Raw genomic sequence first — 24,822 nt, forward strand, 5'->3', positions numbered from 1 at the left:
ATACTGATTGGGTTGTGTTGAAATCCTTGGCCAGGGTTGTGCTGGTGTATACTGGTTATTTCATGTCTGGAAACCTCTCCCAACCTTTTAGCTCATTATTTATTTAGTGCTTCTTGTTTGCCTTGTCAAACTGTGGCCTTGCTTCTGGTGCCAGCAAGTGCCCCGGTCTACATTTTTGCATCTCACAAGGCTAACCTGTATTAATATTTCAAATCAGGGAAGCAAACAGGCCCCAGTCCATCCTTTGATTGGCAGTCGAGGTGATCCAGCATTCAGATTATTGATGTATTGTTGAGAGGGGTTTGTGTTCCTGCAAAATAGAAAATGGCAAACATTTGTCCATCAATTAGAGTTTAACTGAATAATTCTTATTTGAGTTCTAAGGCTTGGGGCTGATTCCATGTGACACAGATGTCCCATGAATAAAACATTGGCTCTGAGAGCAAATATTAGTGTCTGCATTTATTATTTTCTTGTTAGCATTTGGCAATGTTGAACATGCTTTTTGTTGTGTTCCTCAGCTATCATAATTCTAATTGCACACATAGAAAACCACAGAAACCATGACATCTATGATTCACAGCTGTGCGATGGAAAGTGGGATTGAACTTGTCCATTAACATAGCTCCTGTAATTTTCAAATACTCATAAATCAGAGGTTTATTTGCCAGAATCCTCGATTTGAGTCCCCAGTCTGGACTGCATAAAAATGCCCATTAAAATACAGCATGTGAAATTTCACTCCATTTTAGTATTCTTGTCCATGCTTAATGTCACATTTTGCTTGTGCGACCATGTCTGTAGACCTGCTGATGAATGGGAGGGGCTTACACCTCTACTCGGCAATCAGCAATTTATGAATTGCCCTTTTTAAACCTCACTGATCTGACAGCACCAGCTGTAGCGTCAGCCTCATCTTCTCAGCCTCTGCGTCGCTACTAAGACTCAGGCGCACAAAGACAAGGGAGTCTCTCTGTTGGAGTCCATCGAGGAAGGACAGAGAAGGGCCACACGACTGAGGATTTGCTTTTGGTATTGTTGTCATCAGCGCCAGCTATATTCCATTTTGCTTTGTAATCCCTCAATCGAATCTCACCTGCTATAATGTGTTTTCTCCCCATCCCTGCTATTTCACCTTTCTGTAGGGTACTTAGACAAGGCACTCCACCTCGCCGCAGCAACCTAATCTAATCTGGTGTACATGTACCCCACATGTCAAGATGTCTTGATCTGGTTGGTTGCCGGAGGACTCTGGAACTGCCAGTCAGCAGTCAGGAAAGCAGAGGCCATCGCATCCTTTACCTCCTTTAAATTCCTCCACTTCCTGGCTTTCACTGAGACATGGATCACATCAGAGAACATGGCTACTCCAGCAGCACTCTCCGCTGCCTACTCCTTTTCTCACACCCCTAGACCCTCTGGTCGAGGGGGTGGTATAGGGTCCTCATCTCACCTAAGTGGACATTTCTTGTTTTTATCTGTCCATATCTTATCTGTCCATATGCTCATTTGAATTCCATGCTGTTTTTGTTACTTTCCCTGTCAAACTTTACATTGTTGTTATCTAGAAAAACTGACCATCTTACGACCTAACGTCTCATTACTCTCTTCTCCTGAAGTTCTCTGTGACTGCTGCCAAAGCTTCATTCCACCATTCTAAAATTCAATTGTCTGCCTCAGACCCAAGGAAACTGTTTGCCACATTCTCCTCACTCCTCAACCCACCTTCCTCTCCTCCTCCCTCTTCCCTCCCTGCTGATGACTTTGTCACCTACTTTGTAAAGCAGGCTGATGACATTAGCAGCTCTTTCACGCAACCTTGTGCTATCACTACTACCATTACTAGATTTGGCTGTGGTTTATCATCACTTTCCCCTCTCCCCCTGATGACGTCCTAAAACTTGTCTCATCCAATTGGGCAACCACCTTAGCCTCTCGATTCTCCAATCCATTCTTCAATCCATCTCAAACGACATACTTCCTTTCCTTACCACCTTCATCAATTCCTCCGTGACCACAGGCTCTGTCCTTTAAGACAGCCAGAGTCAAACATCTTCTCAAGAAGCCATCACTTGTCCATCTGTTGTCCAAAACTACAACCCTTCTTTCATTCTTATCTAAATCTGTGCTATTTGTAACCAACTCTTGCATTATCTCTTTCAGAACAATCTCCTTGACCCACATCAATCCGGCTTCAAGGCTGCTCACTCTACTGAGACTGCTCTCCTTGCTGCCACAGCATCATCTCTCTCCTCTGTTCTCTTCTTCTGGACTTATCTGCCGCATTCTGACACAGTAAACCACCAGATCATTCTCTCTACCCTCTCATAGCTGGGCATCTCAGGCTCTCCACTCTCCTGGTTTGTATCCTACCTGGCCGATCGCTCATACCAGGTAATGTGGAAAGAGTCATTGTCCACATCACACACCCTCACCACTGACGTCTCCCAGGGCTTTGTCCTACAGTAGGACCCTTATTGTTCTCTCTGTATACCAAATCTCAAAAACTCTTGGCATCTCTTGTCATTTCCTCACACAGTTTCTCTTACCACTGCTATGCTGATGACAGTAAATTTTTTATCTCTTTCCCCCCCTTTGACACACATGTGGTAACACGTGTCTCTATGTGTCTCACAGACATCTCTGCCTGCATGTCTGCTCACCACCTCAAGCTCAATCTTGACAAGACGGAGCTCCTCTTCCTTCTTGGGAAAGCGTGCCCTCTCCAAGACTCCACTGTGTCCCTCTCCCAGACAGCAAATAATCTTGGGGTGATCCTGGACAATCAACTGTCCTGTGTGGCTAACATCACAGTAATGGTAGATTCTTCCTCTACAACATGACATCTTGACATCTCCCACCTAGACGACTGCAACTCACTTCTGCCCGGGCTCCCTGCCTCCGCCATCAGATCTTGCAGCTCATCTACAACACTGCAGCCCATCTGTTGTTCAATCTCATCAAATTCTCCCATGTCACCCCCCCTCCTCTGCACCCTTCACTGGCTCCCAGTAGCAGCTCGCATCAGATTCAAGACCCTGGTCCTGCTCGCCTACTGAGCAGTAAATGGAACAGTCCCTCCCTGTCTGCAAATGGAACAGTCCCCAAATCCCAGCCCCGTCCCTCCATTCCTCCACCTCTGCTGGCCACTTGACACCTCCATCTCTACGAGGACATCGTGGTCGCTCTGCTCAGTTGCAGCTCTTCTTTGTCTTGGTGCCCCAGTGGTGGAATGAGCCTCCCACCACCGTCAGGACGGCGTAGTCGCTACCTATCGCCATAGACTAAAGACCCATCTCTAATCCTAACACCCTACATTAGCAGTAAATAATTACCAATAAAAAAGACTCTTCCTTTTCTCTAACACAGTGACTGCCGATGGCACTTGTTCTTATCAAAGGTTTTACTTACAATGACTGTTCTATGGTTGATTCACTTACTTAGACAAATGTACTTTGGATAAAAGCGTTTTCTAAATGACTAAAATGAAATGGTTGAAAAATTATATTTCATATGCTTCTCAGAGGCAGTGTTGCGAACAAGATTGGGAAATTCCCTTCGCCTATCAATCCGTCTGAAATCCATGTTATCTGTCAGACTGACTAATCTTACAGATCAGGTCTAGCTGACAAGGCCAGCTACGCATCTTGACAAAGCAGTCTAAACTTCATGATCTTGTCAGTGCTTGCAGGTTATATAAGATTTTGGCTCATGCAAACCTTATCAGAGTTTACTTTCATAACATGTCCAAAGAGAGGAATTATTGCTTGATGCCTGCACCTTTCCAATTAAAACACAAGGCAACCTGATGCCTAAACTAAATAGTTTGGAGCCTTTTTTGGATTCAGGTGAGGGGATACAAATACAAATTCCACATTTCAAATAGACTCTAATTGAACTGACCTGAAAGATGTTTGTATCTAAAAAGGTATACCTCACTGCTACATGGTTTGAATAGGGGATTGAAATATAGCATTGTTTAATTAATACAGCATTGATATGAACATTACAATCAAGATTATACCTGATTGCCACATTGTCCCTTTGCTCAAAAGAACATTCACACATGACCTCACCCCCAAGCTCCCTACTGTCTCCTCCGCCTATGGTTTAGTTTGTCAGCCTGTATGATGATCTTTATCGTGTTACAGTAGTTTATTTTGGTTAAACTTTACTGAATGAAAGCCTTTGTCAATGCGTGCTTGTTCCCTCTCTCTAGGTGGTCCTGCAGTATAAGGAAGGTTTGTATATTATGTTTACCAAGAGGGCATGAGAAATGACATCCCCAGAGGCCTAGGAGAGCAGACCTGTAGAGCACGCGTCTAGCCTCTGCTGAGTGATGCAGAGACAGCCCCTGTTAATATGTCTGCTCTCCAACTCTGGAATAATCTGGAGAGGTTCTGTTCATATACATGTGAGCTCCATTTATTGTATACAATGATCATATTGTGTAACAGGTGATAGGATATACATTTTATGGCAATTAGTTATATTTATCTTTAGTCTACGAAATATTATGTTTAATGCTGTGGTATACAGTTGAAAAATGTCTGAGTTAAAATACTGAGCCAGTCCTAAAGCACTACTTTATTGTACAGCCCCTTGTGGCTGAATTGATGAGGACGGTGGCTATTTGCAAAAGTCAAGTGGAGGGCAGGCTTCTCTGGAGGAAACACAGTCAGTTCAGCTGTTGCTAGGGACAACAGTCCTTTCAGGCGGCCAGAGCCCAGGGCGGATGCAGAGGGGGGATCCCAGGCATGCTTAACCTCCGGTAGGAAGTCAGGAAGGGCTTGGGGGTGTCCTGGGGCGTGGGCCCGCTATGGGCTGCTCAGGCTTGACTGTCAGAGATGGATAGACATGGCCTGGGTCTGGTGACCGCCTCACGCCCAGATGCTGTGTGGCCTGACAAATGAGGGTCAACAGAGGTCATGGGGTGGAGCCTCCACATCCATTTAGAATATATGTCTCCATCTAATTATGTTAATAGTATTCCTCTCTTACAGAAAGTTGTGGCTGCCTGATGTCATTGTTTCACATGGAAACATTTTAATTTGCAATGCATGTTCATACAGTGTGTGGAAGGAAAGAAAGTCTCTGAAAATATTTGTATCTTTGTCCCTGAAATAATGGGCTTTTTGAACTATGCTATTGTAAAACTACTCCCTACTGGGCCTGACAACCACAAACTTGTTATCAAAATCGAATAAATACAAAGGTTTATCACTCTTTAATAATTCCATTAACTGGATGGCACCCCTTTGAATGTTGTCCTTCACCTCCACTGCATGAAAAAGCCTTCCTTTATGTCCTCAGCAGGAGTTCTTTCCCTCCCTCTCTCTCTCTCTCTTCGACACAACTTGTCCTGTGCTTGTTTTTATGGCAAGTCTCCCGTGATGAATCTGATAAGACTAATGTGTCAGGCGGGAGACATTTGAAAAATGGCTTGAATTACCCTCTCCATGGAGAGTGCGTTGCCCAGCGCTGCGTTGCCTTTATCGTGGTAGTGTTTACATTCATTAGCACTTGTCTGAAATGTGTCACATTCTCACTCCCTCCATTCTGCTCTTGATATCCATTTAGGTCTACATGAACTGCAAACAGATGCTATCAAGCAGAGAAAATGTTTTGTCTGCCTTCCATTAGCATGGCAAGCGGTTCCATCAAGACTTTACATGTCAGAGCACATACAGTACAGTAGATCGCATCACAGTCTAAAAGAGAACCAAGTACTGACATGTACATTTATCTCCTTCATTTTTAATGTAAGCTAACTTTTTTAACCATTCAACAACTCACTAAAAGGGACCTCATAAGTTCCTCTTATACCGGTGTAGTAACCAACTCTAATTACTTTAAACAAAAATAGGTGCAACTTAATGTAAAGTGTGACCTCTTTATTTCCTCTGAAGTTACATGGAAGATCTGACAGAAGTGCACTACCACTGAATACGTAATTTTTATTCTGATAATTATGCTGTTTAAGTTATTGGATAAGTGGTTAATCTCCCTGTACAAGATCACCTATGCAGATAACCTATTAAGATGGGCAGACACTGCATGATTTTAGCCACGAATTTGACAAAAGCCAAGTTCTCATGATGAAATGTACATATTGGCTGTAAACGTGGGTCATCTGGGGTGAACTTAACGCCTTGATTTGCACAGTGTTGGTCAACGACATGAAGAGAAGACGCAATCACGTCCGATTTGATTTCTGACATGAATAAATTCTGAATGTTTGGGTTGTGTCTCATTTCTACTTGTGCAGTGTGAGAGAACATTGAAGGGGAGGGTGAGGGGGCTCGGTCGCATTGCCCAGTGTGAGAGCAACCATCGCGTCTGCTTGTGCAGTGTACATTGGCGTTGATACAGCTGTTTTCTTTCCTTATACCAAGAGAAAGTTAGGATGCAAATTGTCTCTCAAAAAAATAATAATTAACAACCTCTCTGTGGAAAACAGATGAACAGTGGAAGAGTGGGCTCCTATGATCTCTGAAAGGCTAGAGAAGCCTGGACCCTGCACGCCCTTCCCAGCATGCAGCTGCTTCTACCCACCTTTGATTGGATAGATTGAATCACTAAGTGCATCTGACACGAGCATTGGCCTTGGCCTCCATGATAAGAGCGTAATGCTCCCAGTGGGCTAAATGCGGACAGACGGATGGGCCTCCTTGACGAAGGGGCCGTCTGATGGCTCAAGCAGGGGGAATTGGTGCATTGTGGCCCATCAGCAGGCATCGCTCGGGTCACCCCATGCCAGGTGCTATTAGGCCTCCGTCAGCAAATGGTAGTTGTCAGGCTGCGCATTGAAATGGAGGAGGGCTCCCGGTGAGTCTACCGCAGCTCACCACCAACTTTCTGGCTCAGTGAGCACGATCAAACTCGTCCTGCCCAACCCACACCAATGCTTTCTGTCACTCCATTAAACAAAATGTATTTCTGGTTTCACGCCGAATTAAGGAGGCGACAGGCAAAGTCAACTTGACCTTGAAATGGTCCAACGGTTTAGTCCTGTTTGAATATATAAATCAAAGACACAAATCAGATGTTTCAACTTTCTTAAATTTCCAATAGAGGTTAAAAAGTTGTGCATGTTAACTGGTCCACATGCACGTAACATTCTCCAAGGTTAAAGTGCATAATAATATACAGTGTTCTACATTTCAAAACAATCTAGTTTGAACTCTTCCCAAAACATAACTGATGGCAAAATAAATGTACACAGATATAATTGTATACAATTAAGCAGGAGGTCCCATCTGACAGATCTGGGTTTAACGGCAGTGGCCGGTCAAGACTTTCCCATCTGCATTTTTCATGGTCAGTATTTTGGTTTCCGTGGCCAAATAAAAGAGGATGAAGTCTTCTAAATATTTATCAGCTCATGAAAGCCGTGCCTTGGCCAAAACAAACTGCAGACTGGAGACGACTGCCACATTCCTCCCCTGTGCTGAAGCCAATGACAGTGCCAATTCACAGACGAGGTTGTCTTTTCTTATGGGCACATAAATGATCAGACACGCTTCTCTAAATACATACTGTACAGAACATGCAGTGTGTACTCCAAGTTGCCCCACATTATGGGATGTCGCAGATTGTTTTACATAAACATTCTTTTGAAATGGTGTCATCCTTCAATTGACGAAATGACAATTTAATAACCTTAATGTAAAGAAAATAAAGAACAATGATGTATCCAGAATGTGAGAGAGGCCAGTGCTGTTTGCATGAAGGAAGATTTTCCTTTCAGGTGGCCATTTGGCTTACCCTCTGCAATAAGTGTTGCACTCAATAACTCTATCGTAATCACAGAGAAAGCTGGTCAAAATGGACCTTCAGACCATTTTTTAATTGCAACCTCATTATTGACCACACTATTTGTACTATATGTGTGGTCTCTTGACATGTGAAGGGCGCAGATCGTGGAATCAAGTGGACGGCCCGGCAGAAGTAAATGAGCGTCATTTAAAAGAAAAATAATCAAGTGCCTGGTAGATTTCAAAGAGCAATATTTTCTTTGGGCACAGTGTATTTTAACTGCACAGCCAAGTCTCAGCAGTAGTCCAGTACGTGCCTCAGATAGAGCTTCTCTTCAGCTCGCTCCTCTGGTGGTGCTCTGATCGACAGCTTAGTCCACTGGGTTTCATTGATCCTCACATGACTGTTAACACTCAGCATGCATTTTATTATTATGCATACTAAACAGAGGGTCCTCTGCATCAGCATACAACACCACACACAGCATAGGTGAAACTACAAGGACCCCTCAGAGGGTTTTAATCATTCATCAAACACTTTTTAACAGGCAATTAACAGCCTGAATTAAGCATTTTATTATGTAGAGTAATCTCATTGGTTTGTTCCTATCAAAGTTTACATGTTCATGTGTGCAGCACAAGTGAAAATAAGGGCACGCATAGCCAATTGGAACCAATCTAGCACTATTGTGACATTCTGGGCAGAGAAAAAGCGAAGCAAGTTTTTTGTAATGTTGCCTCGTGCCTAAAAACAGAGCCCATAACCAGTGAGTCCCATTAAATGCTACATGAGAGCAGGGCTACTTTCCCACACGCCCCCAGAGTCCGATAAAAACTCACTCTGCAAATTCCCCTGATGACAGCACGGCCTGATAAGTTGATGGCCATACTGATATGTGGGGTAAGGCACTGTAACCAGAGAATGCTCCGCCACAGTTGTGGTTTACTCCCCAGTGCCAACTCAGGGCAATGCCCTCTGCTATAGCCCTGGTTGTATCCCCTCCATCCACTGCACAAGAATGATTGTCTCAGTTGGCAGCGTTTGGGTTGACCTGCCCTGCCCCAAGAACTATGTCCGGTGGAGAGCGATCCACCCAACTAATCATGAATGATTCATATTCTGCAGTCTTATCACACATATCTTTGGGCAGCTAGGTTTACTGCAAGTTTGTATAAATCAGTTCAGCACTTAAGTGGATTAACAGTAAGTCTGCCTGGCCTTTTAAGGGTACAGTATATCATTTTCACACTGCTGTCTAATGTTACTCGGATAATACTTTGTGCTAAGCACTTGACTGGCATATACAGTGCATCGATTAAATATTTTTTTCTCCCTCATCAATCTACACACAATACCCCATAATGACAAAGCCAAAACAGGTTTTTAGAAATGTTGACTAATTTATTAAAAATGAAAAACTGAAATATCACATTTACATAAGTATTCAGACCCTTTACTCAGTACTGTTGAAGCACTATTGGCAGCCTCAAGTCTTCTTGGGTACGACACTACAAGCTTGGCACACCTGTATTTGGGGAGTTTCTCCCATTCTTCTCTGCAGATCCTCTCAAGCTCTGTCAGGTTGGATGGGGAGCGTCGGTGCACAGCTATTTTCAGGTCTCTTCAGGAGATGTTCGATCGGGTTCAAGTCCAGGCTCTGGTTGGGTCTCTCAAGGACATTCAGAGACTCGTCCCAAAACCACTCCTGCATTGTCTTGGCTGTGTGCTTAGGGTTGTTGCCCTGTTGGAAGGTGAACCTTCGCCCCAGTCTGAGGTCCTGAGCACTCTGGAGCAGGTTTTCATCAAGGATCTCTATGTACTTTGCTCCGTTCATCTTTCCCTCAATCCTGACTAGTCTCCCAGTCCCTGCCGCTGAAAAACATCCCCACAGCATGATGCTGCCACCACCATGCTTCATCATAGGGATGGTATTGGCCAGGTGATGAGCGGTGCCTGGTTTTCTCCAGACGTGACGCTTGGCATTCAGGCCAAAGAGTTCAATCTTGGTTTCATCAGACCAGAGAATCTTGTTTCTCATGGTCTGAGAATCCTTTAGGTGCCTTTTGGCAAACTCCAAGCGGGCTGTCATGTGCTTCTTACTGAGGAGTGGCTTCCGTCTGGCCACTCTACCATAAAGGCCTGATTGGTGGAGTGCTGCAGAGATGGTTGTCCTTCTGGAAGGTTCTCCCATCTCCACAGAGGAACTCTGGAGCTCTGTCAGAGTGACCATTGGGTTCTTGGTCACCTTCCTGACGATGGCCCTTCTCCCCCTATTGGGAGAGTCTAGGAAGAGTCTTGGCGGTTCCAAACTTCTTCCATTTATGAATGATGGAGGCTACTGTGTTCTTGGGGACCTTCAATACTGCAGAAATGTTTTTGTACCCTTCCCCAGATCTGTGCCTTGACACAATCCTGTCTCGGAGGTCTACAGACAATTCCTTCGACCTCATGGCCTGGTTTTTGCTCTGACATGCACAGTCAACTGTGGGACCTTATATAAACAGGTGTGTGCTGTTCCAATTCATGTGCAGTCAATTAAATTTACCACAGGTGGACTCCAATCAAGTCGTAGAAACATCTCAAGGATGATCAATGGAAACAGGATGCACATGAGCTCAATTTCGAGCGTCATAGCAAAGGGTCTGAATTCTTATGTAAATGTGATATTTCAGTTTTTTATTTTTAATAAATTAGCAAACATTTCTAAAAACCTGATATTGGATTCAAGTCTTACGGGGTATGGGTTTGATTTTCTATGTGGGGGGGGGACACTTTTATCAGGGGTCCTCCCCCAGATTTTCATTTCTACGCAATTTAACAAGAATCATGGCACTTCTACAGTAGTAGGTCATTTAGTGAAAAAGCAAAAATAATGTAAACATTATCTAGAGTAATGTTTTATCAGAGATAATATACAGGTATATTACAATGAAATTGATATTAGACTAGGACAGAGGTAAGTTAAATATCAATAAGGTGGTATTTAATTGAAGATTTAATTTGAAATGGCCTCTCTTCAATGTCCAGAGTATTAGCTTACAAAATAATACATGAACTTTGAATTGATAGAGGTGTGAAGCAATTAGTTATGTTTTAAATCCTAATTATTGTTTAAGGATGATAAATATGTCCTGAGAATGTCCTCTGAAGATCCCTAAAACATTTTTAAAAAGTTATTAAAATCCCCAGAATATATCCACAACCATGTATGTCCCTAATGCGAAGATCACCTCTCCACCCCCATTATTGACCAATTTACATGCCATTTTACAACTGGAATCTAGCAGTGGTAAACAAATGGCATCTGTTATATGACGGCCGTGGCTAACGCGTTGACAACTCTTTGGCAATTGTGACCTGTGTTGAGCAGAGCAGAGTTATTTGTCTAAAAGAGCAAGGACCACATAACTGTATTCAAGATTGTCTTGTCCAATGGTGCAATGGAGCATGTACTTTTTTACCTTGCCAACTGAACCATCAACATTGTAAGATCTTAACATACAGTATTAATAATTAACTAAGAGGTCAAGTGTACTGTAATCACTTGGTTCCAAAATATAGAAAGAGGTCATCATTTCAGTTGCCCCTGTACCTGTGTATTAACTTAACAACACTGTATCAACATGATGCGGCACAGTACTTAGCAATTGCTTTGTAATTGCATAGTATTGGAACTTGGCTATCTGTGTGCGTTATTACTTACTCTACTTCTGTAATAACACACACTGCTCACCAGCATAATTACCAAATAACTGTGTCATAACATAACACTTGTTGTAAACACTCTCCCAAAGCACATCAAGGAATCCAACACACTCTTCTCCTTCAAACGTTCCCTAAAAATCCTTCTTTTTAAACTTGCTTTTATGTGTAGTACCTTTCCCCCGCCCATGGTGTATTAGCACCTGCATTTTATTTATTTGTATTACTGATTGATTTGTATTATTGATTGATTTGTATTATTGATTATCCCCGTAGATGTAAAGTGTCTTAGGGTACTGAGAAAAATGCTATACAAAATACATGCATTATGTATTATTATTATTAAAGTTATTACAGCATTACTACACAAGTTTAGGGGTGTAACGTCTTGCCTGAATGATTACACAAGAATTAGATGTCATTGCATTAAAAAATCTTTCTTAAACAGTTAGCAATCGGTACTAAACCCTGACTGTTTGCAACCAGTCCCTGAACCCAGGGAATAAGCTGACAAACAAGTGTACACAGCTAAATTGTAGAGTGGTGAACACTTTTTTTAGTGTCATGATGAAAGACATGTGATTAATACGATCTCTGGGTGACTTGGACCGCTTACTGTAACCGTACCTTGAACACATGTTTTTGCTGAGGAGTTGAAAGATGGCACTCTCAAGGCCAGAATTGACTGCCTCCAACCTTGAGCGGACATAAACCTGATTTACTCCTCTCACTTGGGCCACAACTGTTTTCTGCATAAAGAGGCAGAGAGTGAAGTTAAAATGGAGAGTGCATTGTTTATTTTCACAAGAACATTCCAAGAGTTGACAGCTATTCTCCCGCCCAAAGACCTGAATCGCTGTGTAATTTTCCAGACTCCAGACACTGTGAACTCCCACTAACATTAGTCTAGGACACTGAAGAATGAGTCTCTTATTCACACATCCATTTGGTGATCGTCACTCTGAACGCATAGAGTAAAATCTGAAGATCCCCTTGCAGTGGGTGTCAAACCACAGCAAGCAAGTTGACTTGCTTGAGATCTATATTTGAATTCTGGGGAAGCATTCCAATCCACATTCCCTGCATGGCTACACAAGGCTCCCTACGAAATGTCACAGTAACCAGATCGTTACACACTTGAGTCCAGTTACACCTCCATTAATGACCGTGAAAGAGAGCCAGGTGCTGACCCCAGAAAATAATCCATAATTAGCATACATATTATAGATAAGTCAGTTCTAAGAATGTTTTATACAAGTTTGTGTCAAAATAAGCCTAACAATTCATATTGATTGAGATTATTATATATATATATTTTTTTTTACTGCTATTCACTATTTTGAGAGTGGCATGAAGGCATGAAGTAAAGGAAAAGGCAGCATTTCACTCATCAGTAATCTCCATAAGGAGAGGTTCAGTTCAACCATGGGGGCAGGAGGTCAGGAGATTAATCTGTAGATCCCTCAGGTTCAGTGTTTGTACAAGACTGAACCGTCCCCTGGTGAAACCTAAATGCTTCCCATTGTGTAGCATCGCTGGTGAGTCATCAACTGGGAAATAAAAATGTGACCTTTGAACTCTCCTGGTCAATCATAGTGTGCCTAAATATGTTTCTATTTACCAGCCACCATCCGTGACTTCAAGTAACTTTTCCTTTTTACAATTTGTCTTATGCAAATTTCCCCAATCTTCACAGTTACACCAATGTGAACCAATATCGCAGTGCTCCCTTTTTAGAAAAAATCTGGTTACTGAAGCCAGAATGTAAGAATGCGAATCATGTGAGGGAAACACAACATTAACAATGGTCTATTAGCCAGTGCTCTGCCTAGAGGGGATGGTTTATATACATAATACCTCATATGAAAGGAAAACCAGACAGAAAAAAACTGACAAGATGAAAACCATGAAAAAGTTTACTGGGCCAGCCTGAGTTGCAGAGCCACCCCTGCTGAGGCCTTTCACACACACTTTGTTCATTTGTCTGTTTGAGACTCGCTGGACAGCTCTCTGGACGCCTGCCTGGCCACTAGACCAATTCCTTGACAGGACACCCTCCGGTCCCCCTCCCAACCCACCCTTCAGCCCTCTTTTCCCTCTGCCTTGACCCAGCGTGGCTGTGCCCTTAGGCACAGGGTGGCCTCGCTGACCGGAGGGGAGGAATGCCCCCATAGCTTGGCATTGACGTCTGTCCCCTAGACAGTGGCAGCCTTTCCTGGGCCCTGCGTTTGTCTAGCCAAAGCCTAGCACTCAGCGTGCGCTCCCTTTCACCGCTGGCACAGACACGCCATTCCGTGTTTGATTATTTAGCAGTTTAAAGGCAGCTTGCTGGGCGTAAGCTGTCTCCTCCCTGCCTGCTGGTTCTTTGTTTAGAAAACTTGCAGTGAAGCGGGGCAGGGGTGGAGTTGGAGGTGGTGGTGGGGGGCGGGGGGGTTTAGAGGGGTGCATAACTGGGCTAGCAACCTCATCCCAGCAGAGCCACAGCTGACAACAGCTCTAGCAGTGGGGCTGCTGCCATCTCAATTTACACCACGATCCCCATTAAAACATTGTGCTCCATTAGCTCTGCAAAGCGAAACCAGTTGTTTGACTCAACACGTGCTGCAAGTAAGATCTAATAGCAATGTAAACCCCTTATTTCACTGAAACTGAAGCGATGGATTTGTATTTTTGCCAAATCGCACAATAAATTGTGCTCAATACCAAGTATTCAGTTACTATTTCTAACTGTTACTATTTGCAATACATACAATACATGCTCTTTTGATGGTTCTGCTCTATGGAGAGCAACAGGGGTCAGTTACTGACTTCCCCCTAATCATCAGATTCCAATTAAGCTTTTGAAAATTACACCCCACAAACACCCAGAATGATTTGCCTGGTAATTATGTAATTAGAAACTATTTAAGCACCAACAAGGATATGTATTATTATCTAGTTTTTCTCATTTGCTGCAACAAAAAAATTATGGATTCAGGCTTATACCCATCTTAACTCTTTGTTGCAATTAAGAATCTCTCCTGCACCTTAAACTTTATTTTTAATAAGACCATATTGTTGTCAACAAACAGTTCAGGGACCATTACCATTGAAATATACCTGAGAATGCTCTGCCCTCTAAATACATGTTCCTTATCTGGAGTATCTCTGGCAACTGTTCCCTGCAGTGAATGCCAAGAGGTGGATGGCTTATGCACAGACAGGAGAGGAATTTTACGATTAAGACCTTGCAAATCAGTAACGTAACTATGTAAATACTGTAGATATTACGATACATAAAACTGTAATGTAATATATAGTAATATACAGTATACAGAACATGATGTATAGAACTGAGGTTAGGATTCTCTCTCTAGTCTAGGTCTTCTCAACATACTGTACAGTACACTGTATTCTGTTGAGGCTCCAAGGTGGTACAGTGCAGCTCTTCTCTAAGACAGTCTACAGTGCAGCTCTTCTCTAAGACAGTCTACAGTGCAGCTCTTCTCTAAGACAGTCTACAGTGCAGCTCTTCTCTAAGACAGTCTACAGTGCATGGTGACCAAAGCACTGTGCATATGTCATACCTCCAGCTGGTGTAGCTACTGTATGAGAAAGGTGAGAAAGAAACATGACAACACACAGTATAATCTCTCTCTCTCTCTCTCTCTCTCTCTCTCTCTGTCTCTCTCTCACACACACACACACACACACACACACACACACACACACACACACACACACACACACACACAGGAGTGATCTTACAGCTCATCTTAAATAGAATGAACAGTGCAATACAATCTCTTTCATGGGGTTGACAAAGGTTGAGCTTTACACAATATGAACACAAGTCGATAGTGTTGACGTGTCCTGGTAAAAGGTTACAGAGATCAGGAACAATATTATGTAGAGATAGAGGCTGACCGTGCTCATATGAGAAGACCTCAGGCAGTTTGGAGATAAGCACTTCCTCCTAACACAATACGTTATATCATTCTAACATGTAGTTACATCTGTCTGTTGTTTATCTGTGTCATAAAACCTGTGTTAAGTTTTGTTAAGGATAGGATTGTTATTGTGAGTTCTCAAACTTCCGTTAGTACAGTACACAACAGAGCCTCCTTCAAATCCACCGCACACAGGAGAGCATAGAATTACCTACATTCCCTATGCAAGCGCAAGCTCCACTTAGTCACATGCAAAAGACCCTGTCACTCTACACATGCCATTTAGCTGACATTTTCATCCGAATTCCAGTACTGTGAGTGTATGGTTTTCTTGTATATATGGTCCCACCGGGAATCGAACACACAACCTTAGCTTTGCTATCTCCATGCTCTGCCAACTGAGCCACAGATGACCACATGCAAATTACTCCCCAAAAAGATAAAGTAATTAATTCTAATTGGGCCATTCCAACAGGAAAGAGGAGTGAGACAGAGAGTCCTGCTCTGGAGCTATGTTTTTGATGGAGCAGGAGCCCCATATGCTGTACTCAGGAGCACATCTGTGCCTATTGCCCATGGAGAAATCCCCTGGAAGGCAACACACCACAATCACCCGCCATTGTAAAAACAAAAACTAAGAAAAAAACTAAACAAGATATGCCAAGCAAATGGGGGAATGAGATGCTAGCCTGCACCAAATACCAAACCTAATTGGCCCACAATTGTATTAAACTGGCTGTTATGTAGCAATTAAAATTATTTAAGCCAGAGCTACAGTTACAGGTTTATGTGTGACTAATTAAGAAGGGACAGGAAACCACTAGACTGAAACATTCCCCCAAGTGCTTGAGTCCCATTTCTTCTATCATGGTTGTGTTTGGCTTTTAAATCAAGAGAGAGTGGTGCTCTTTCAGTCGGCCATCTTCATTAGTCGATTCACTCCTACAAGTACTTTCTCCTGCCGGTCTGTTATAGTACACTAGCACAATGCTAATTGCGGGCCATTGCTAACAACAGTCATGGTTGCTAATATTCACAGAGGAGAGTACAGTATTAGCTCAATACAGAGCTCAATGCCACGCTCCCTATAAACATATGGCCATTCTACCCTCCCTGTATCTGTAACTAAAACCCCATGTTGTGTTGACTGCGTTTTGTCCCAAAAAATGATCCTGGCTGTCTCCCTCCTGGTTGTGATGAAATGAGAATAGAGATAGAGAAATGACAAATTAAGTTAAAGATGCAGATAGGTGAACAGATGCAAATACATTTGAACAATCGATCAGTTCAACTTAATACTAACATGACTGTTTATTGTGTGTATAAAGAGTATTTACTCCAACATAATAGAAATGTATGGGTACTCAGTCTTGAAATAGATGAGTTTACAGCACTTTTACAGCACTCTAATACATTCTAGGGCATAATATCACTCACAGGAGACCACAGTGAATCACACTGTAGGAGGCTAGCGGAGAGAGAACACTGCCTGGAGATGGTAAATCCCTCCACCGGGAACTGTCAGACCGTATCCCACATAGTCACCCAGCCTTTATTTCCGCCTGGACTTTGAGGCTCACTCTAAATTAGTTCAGGGGATCCCAGTCCATTCCTGCATCCCTGTTGGATTTTGGGCTGAATTCTGGCAGAGTGAGTATCAGAACATGTGGAGCACAGCTTCATTCTCCACTATTTAGGCCTTAGGTCAATATTTAATGAGCTTCCGCATCCACAATAGACTCTTCTACTGCTAGCAAATGTAGTTAAGAACAATATAACTCTATTATGGACTTATTAGTCTGTACAGTTTACAGTGTCAAGGGGGTTTGATAATAAATTATTATGTAGAATATGGGGATCCCAAGTTGGTGAATCATAACATTGCCTTGTAACAGTAAAATATAAGAGTTTAAAATGACAACTCAATAAACACAGCAAGCCTTGAAAAGCTACTTTCCAGTAAAGCATATTTGCAAAAAAATATTCAGGCAGGAAATGTTTTATGATCTATCTTGAAAATATTAAATAACCCCAATCAATTCCACGCTGCATTTCCACTCAGGCACATTAGGGCTCTATAAGAGCAATTTTTAGTTCACTTCATGACCTTTTTCTGAAATATGCTTTGTTTGTTCCATGTGGGGCAGTACGTGCGGTGTGTGCCGTACATTGTTTGGGCTGTGTCCTGTCTGCCAGCAGAAGTAATGACACAAGCGATTATGGCTTATTATGGTAACCATAGATGCTTGTGTATTTCTTCCTGTTGTCCTTGAGTGGTTGGGTCCCAATTACTCTGCTTATTGTTGGGAGTTGGGAGGAATGTCTCTGAAAAATACTGCAGTTATTTGCTAATTGAGTGTGAGAAAGGAAGGGAGAGAATGCTACAGGTCCTGGACCATGCCTAGAGTAAATACAGTCACTCAGCATTAATACAGCAGAGAATATAGTCACACAGCATTGATACATCAGAGTCAAATGTCAAATATAGTGCCAGAAAAATAACATTTCAAATAAACCCAAAAGATCAATTCCGCTCTGACTCCTAAAGAGGATTACTGCACATCATTGAAGTGTATTTGTCAGGTTGGTGATCAATACCAGGATTATAGGTGAATGCTTATGACTGCTGATAGCTCCGAAGTTAGCTTCCATTTTTTCCCTCACTCTCTCCCTGCCCTCAGTATTGATTGCCTCCTGTTAAATTATGTATTTTACAGCTTGGCTGGAAAGCTCCCTGGTGAGTTTGTCAAAGGCAGACACGTGTAGCTAGAGACTGAGGCTTGCCGTGTCAGAAATCTATGCAGGTCAAACCCATGTCACCCCATCACTTTTAATAAGCTAGGGGTGAATACTGGCTGGTGACAGGGCTTAGAGTTGTAGGACAAACACTGAGTCTCCCCTGATACAGAGCCCTGTTCCTGTGTTGCTGGATGTATATTTGAGATAGTTTTAGTACTAGTTACGCTCAAGGTTTGTCTTGCAGCTTTATGGCTGTATATAATGACCATAGGATTCCATGATACAGTAGGTACGTCATGTTTCTCATTATCATTGGAAAGTAAAGTACCAAAACATATTCCCTTCCTTACTCTTATAAACATGAACAACATGAAGTGCTCAGATTATTGTAATTGTCCTCAGAAAAAAATACCATGTTTACAACCGGTAGTGCACCTTCAATTCTTGTGTACAAATCTTGGGTGACAACATTGGAATCAGTGAGTCTATAGTGGATAGAAGTGCAGCCTTGTCTTGCCATAAGTCTTCCCACGGAAGGGCGAGTCTCTACAGAAAGAGTGCACAGCCCCTTTGATGAAAAGAGTTACAGTGGTAGAGGCGTTGTAAACATGAAGGTATGAAAACACAACAGGTCAAAAGAGCAAATCCGGCCCTCTGTTCTCCCTTCTCCATTGTGCAGATGCGTCAGGCATGAAGCGCTGGTGTGATTTTCTAAACGTTGTCAATGAAAAGGGTTTGATTTTCACAAGCCGGCTGACCTGCAAAGAGCAGGTGTGCCTCAGATTCAGTTTCAGGCCTCCTAGCTGTTAGCACACTCCCCAGCTGACGATACTGAAACTCATCCAACTTATCATGAACTGAGTTCAACTTAGTTGAGTGAATACACTATTCAACTGAATATCATGTCTTTTATTGATTTCCGAGTTGGTTGAAGTGTGTTGGAGATAGATATGCATAGATACATACAAGCACAATGATCACCAATGCTCATATATCCACCCAAAACGCTTTGGGAGGAGATATCTGATCTCTTCCTGAAAAAGGATATATCAAGAGGAAAGAGCTGGATTAGTCTTTTGTTAAGCAAAAATCTGAGAACATGAATCTGTTTTTATTGGCCAAATAGAGTACCTGTATCATTAGACTTTTAGATCAAATATATGGTTTGTATTCATTACATCTTCCACCTCTCTTTCTATACAATGCACCACACATAAATCCTGATTCAATGCCCACTTACAGTTTTTGCTGTTGTTACAACCTCACAATGGGAAAATCCCAAAATACGTCGATGTAAAGGGAGAATTTCAACTGTCAACAGGGCTCTGCATCCTAAGTGCTTCAAGTGGAATTCCTGTCCATCTTCCTGGTATGTCATTATATCCTCCCTGTTCTGACACTTTGCATAAGCAAAAACATGCCACAGAAGAAGCGAGACTCAACATCCTCTGGAAGAGGCGACAATAAGAGTCTATACACACAAGTTATGACACAGTGAAACGTCTATGCTCTGTGTGAAGTGTGTCAAATTTCTCACTATGCAGCTTTACATTTCGCTGGAGGTTAGGTGCGCCGTCTTATTTTTTATACTGAGTATACAGTAGCAGCCCGTCTGTTTTTGCCTAGCCTGTGTGGAGTATTCTGTCAAGGGCCTGCAGGAGACATTATGTAGACCACAGAAAACACAACTCAACTCCCATTGCAGAGTCCAGAGGGAGGCTCCTGAGAAGCTCAGACACACTCTTATCACGACAGTATCATCACATTTGTTGGTGTGCTCTCTCTCTCTCTCTCATTCTGCCTTAAGTTATGTCTTACTGCTATTGAAATGTCATGAAAAAAATACTTGAATGCTTGAATGTAGGTTTGCCAGTATATGTGCTGTCAATGTCAGTCAATTGTAACTGATTTGTAATTTCCTGTGCTTTTAAACCACATTTGATGTTGAGGAAAACCCCTCATAACCAAGGGCAAACGGCCTTTATACCGTATGTCACACAGGCAGTCTCACAGGTATCCTACACACTCCAGCAGACAGCCTCTGCCAATGAGGTGGAGCAGCAAACAATGAGCTCCACTCTGCCGTCCCCTGTCTCGTCCCATGTGACTGTCTGGAGTGACCTCATTCCACCTGAGCCAAGTTCTCAGCAGTCTCTGAGAACGCCCCGAGGCCAGAGACAAGCGGTGCCAACGATAATCCTACAGAACTGTAACCCTCCCTAGAGTTTATCGTCACAACCTCCTCCCTCCTGTGCTGTTTAAGGACTTTAAAAAGCATGTTAGAGGGTATTAAACCTAGAGAAGTCTATGAAAAAGTTAATTTATTCGGGTGTAGCTTCACAGTGCCCAATTCATGCTAATGCAGCAGCAGGAAAGAGGTTATGTGAAATGGAAATCCATTAGCAGGGTTTTTCACTGCTAGCACTGGTAAGCCGAGTGATTACATCAGTGTCAGGCTGGAACTACTCGAAGGGTTGTAAAAGCTTGCAGTCATTAGCAATAAATGGAACTGTTTACTTTGGAGGACTGACAAAATATACAGAGATGTGAGTTTTATATTTTTCATGTCACTTCAACAGGTAAACATTTCTTTGGTTTTACTAACCAATCTCACCCTAATTAGTATTTATTGAACAGTAAACTTTTTTTTTTTTTACGATGTTCAAGAGAATTCTATTGCAATAATAATGTTTCATGTTTTTATGTATAAACATGGCAGTTCATGGTAGCAATTACGGCATTGTTGTTTTTAAGAGGAAATCAACCATAAATTCAACCATGCATTGTCAAACAAGTGTGTGTACACACATTTACTGAAGGAGGTGGGGACAGGGATCAGGAGTTGGGAAAATTGCCATACCCTGGTCTACCTCATGTTTCAGGTAGTGAGTTATCCCCTCAGTTTAATACTGTTTAACTTTGGCTTTGCTGCTTTACTGAAGTCATCCTTTCTTGGCGAGGCAGCATGCCTGCTACAAGGCTCTCTCTTATTACAAAAGGCTGGGGTTAATAAGCATCCAGGCTATGGACTCCGTATTTGATTTCCTCAGATCTTGGAAATGCCATTGTAAAAGTATCTGAAATTTATTGCTTTGCCCCCTCAGGTTTTGCAGGAAGATTCCCTAGTGCCGGTTCTTTTAGTCCTGCCAGAAATATCGCTTTGCACTCTTTATTGGGCCTATGGGAGAGATATGGAAATTTCACAGTAAGAAGTTTAGAAGTGGGTAATTGGAGTTGGGCCAGGGTGAGACACCCCCTCCCCTATGTCCCCCAGCATTATGGCCCTTAAAGTTCTGATCGAATCTGCACGCCTCACACACAAACCTCTTAATTGGCCTAGCCTCGGCCAAACTTAGGAAACACTTCATAACACTGGCTGCCCATGCATAAGTGAATATGCATGTGTTAATATAAAACATGACTATGGATGGAATAGGTTCTCTCAAATATTACTTTCTGTGACATCGGTTTGACCTGAGGGCCTACAGTACAGTACATTGAACTGGCAGTAAGTTCCTCTGTAACTTAATGTGTGCTGCTAGCTTCGCCATGTTTCTCTTAAACAACTTAAATCTAAATAAGACAAAACCTTGTAATATAAAGTTTTGACTAAGACAAAATGTAGACTAATGAAGGCTGTCCTATCATAAGTCCACAGCTTTCTGAGCTATTCGAAGAGATGGGAACAGCAGTCTGTGCAGTACGGAATTTTCATGCTGTGAAATGACCCTATTAAATGTAATTTTTATAATATTTACTTTCAAACTTTAGATTTGTAGAGAATAATTAAAGAGATTTCTGCATACTATTCTGGGCAATGTTCTTTTCTGTATTAACAAGGAAAATAAAACTATTGTAATGGCAAGAGTACTCAGGCAAAAGACTCAAACGCACGACTCGAAGACAAAAACTTAAATCCAATAGCATAATCTTTACTTTAAGAAAAGTTCAGTACACAGGTAGGCAGTCAATGGGTAGGCAGATAATCCAGGAAGGGGGTAGGCACAGGGTTTGGTACACAGGTAGGCAGTTCAAAAAGGCAGGCAGATAATCTGAAAAGGGGTAGGCAAACTAAAAAACCCACTCTGAGATCAAAAACCAGGAATACCTCTCACTAGGAAATGCTGGGACGTATGACATGAAGGTACAAAGATGAACTGGCACACACAGACTAAATACACAGGGAAGGATGATATGGAATAGGTAAAGCCAATCAGGGCGGGGTCGACAATCACACAGGCAGGAAACACACAAGGGACAAGGTGAGTAACACAAAAATAAACAGGAAACAATAAATTAACAACATGAAACAAAGACAAACATAAACTAAGAAACAGGATGAGACATTACAACTCCTCCTTTATACTATTTTGGTATGTTCCGTTTTGGGATTTGACAAAGTCACATAAGAAAACTTTCTAGAATGATAGAATTATCTATCATGACACTGAAGATTCAAAGTAAACAAGCTAACACAAGTTTTTGAAACATCTAACTTTACAAGTAGATTTGAGTTCTACAGTATAGTTTCTCCATCAGTGATCTGGTATCTAGAATAGGCTGTTTCTATCAATCGGGGTGAAATTTGTGTATAAATTTGTGTTTGAGTCATATTCTGCAGTATTCTCACCTCAGACAGTCTGTCGGGAACCATGGTATGCAATACTTTCAAAAGTTTTCTCTATTACAATACATTACATAGATACTCAGTTGGTTCGACAGGATGCCTGTGCTTTTACATGTCTGTATGTCAAAGCACAATACAAACTCTTATCTTCATGATCTTAGCCCCACATGATCGTAGCCTCGTGGTTGTACCGAGGACCACAACATTGCTCCCTTTCTGATGGGACCACTAACATTACTTGATTTGTTTGTTTGGCTTTTACATTGGAAATAGAGTACTGTACTGTAAATGCAAATGGGAAATATCCCTGTGGATTCTAGATAGCTAAGTGGTTGACCAGGCATGCAGAATCAATTTGCCATGCCATAAGCAGAATGAATGTGGGCTGTTGTTGTGGGGGTGAGTCATGTGCTATATGATAACATAGCGCTGAATGACTCTATTAAGAGACACTGATCACATTGCCGGGGGGAGGGAGCCATCGCTTCACTATCAGGGAACATTAGTATCTTCCTGTGTCAATCAATAACAAAGAGGTCTAAACAGCATGAAATTTGACATGTTTCCCAGGGTATGCTGACAAGATATCAAATTTGTTCGTATCACTCATAACTTGTACAGTACAGGGCATGTCGGCAGTTTCCCACGTACATTACACTACAGTATATTATACCATACTATAAAGCATGTTAAATGCAGTCAGGGACCTTAATCTACTATCTTTTGTGTGGATTTGTGATCAAACTAGGTTTGCGATGCTGGCCTATGATACAAATATTCAAGCCGGTACGACCTCAGCTAAGAAGATGTATTCACTGACACATAACCAGTGAATATGCCTAAGATTATTACAGATACTACAAGGTACTACTTTCTAAGGCACTGTATGAGACTACGTATATAATAAATGAATGCATGATGAATATATCGTGAAGGTTCCAAAACTGAAAAGTAATGAAATGTTTAACAAATCATCTGAAAATCATTTGTAAATAGTTTTGAATATAGTTACTATACTAAGCATTGAAAAGTAGCCCAAGTCTTGTTCACTGCCTATGAAATGGCCAAACCTGCACTCGTATTATTTATAAAGCATGAATAACTGGCTCCTGATTGAAAACTCCCTATTTGGCAAGCGCCAAGTGAATAAACAATGTAAACAAATGTGTTATAACTGTTTATAAATAGTTTTTAATTGAATAATAACCTTGTTATCAATGATGTATTAACTAATTATAAACCATTTATTTATCCCTTTACAAATGGAACCTTAATGTAAAGTGTTACCATTTTATTTGTATTATTGTATGGTACCTAATACAATGTTCAAATTTCACTGTAACACATGAGAAAGACTTGGGACATGTAAGCAGTATTTGTGAATGTTTATTAGAAAATCATTAATTAAACAAAAGTTTATCTAAATGTCCATGAACATGTGTGAATTCATTATTCATAAATGATTTAGAAAGGGCTTACAAATGAAAGTTATTATAAAGTGTTACCCACTTTTTATACATAGTCCCCCTAATTCAGGGCACCAAAAGTACTGGGACAGATTATAATATCAAAATTAAGCACTCATGTTTAGTATTTAGTCACAAATCCATTGCATGCAATAACTGCCTGAAGTCTGCGACCCACTGACCCCATCAGATGCTGGATATATTCTCTGGTGATGCTCTGCCAGGCCTGTACTGCAGCCATCTTCAGTTGTTGTCTGTTTGTAGCTGAAAGTATTATCTTCAGGAAATGAAATGCATGTTCGATTGAATTTAAATCTGAAGATTGACTTGGCCAGTCAAGAACTTTCCACTTGTTGGCCCTGTAGAACTCCCTAGTTGCTATGGCAGTATGTTTGGGGTCATTGTCTTACTGTATTATGAAGCGCCGTCCATTGAGTTTGGAGGCATTTTCTTGTTCTCTAGTAGACAAAATATTACTGTACACTGATGTTCAGAATTAATTTTGCTGCTGTCAGCAGTTACACCATCAATTAAGACAAGTTAACCAGCTCTAGTGGCAGCCATACTTGTCCAAACCATAACACCCCCTCCTCCATGTTTC

The sequence above is a fragment of the Argentina silus genome, assembly GCF_951799395.1.
Source record: "Argentina silus genome assembly, chromosome: 1".
In the NCBI taxonomy this organism is placed as follows: Eukaryota; Metazoa; Chordata; class Actinopteri; order Argentiniformes; family Argentinidae; genus Argentina; species Argentina silus.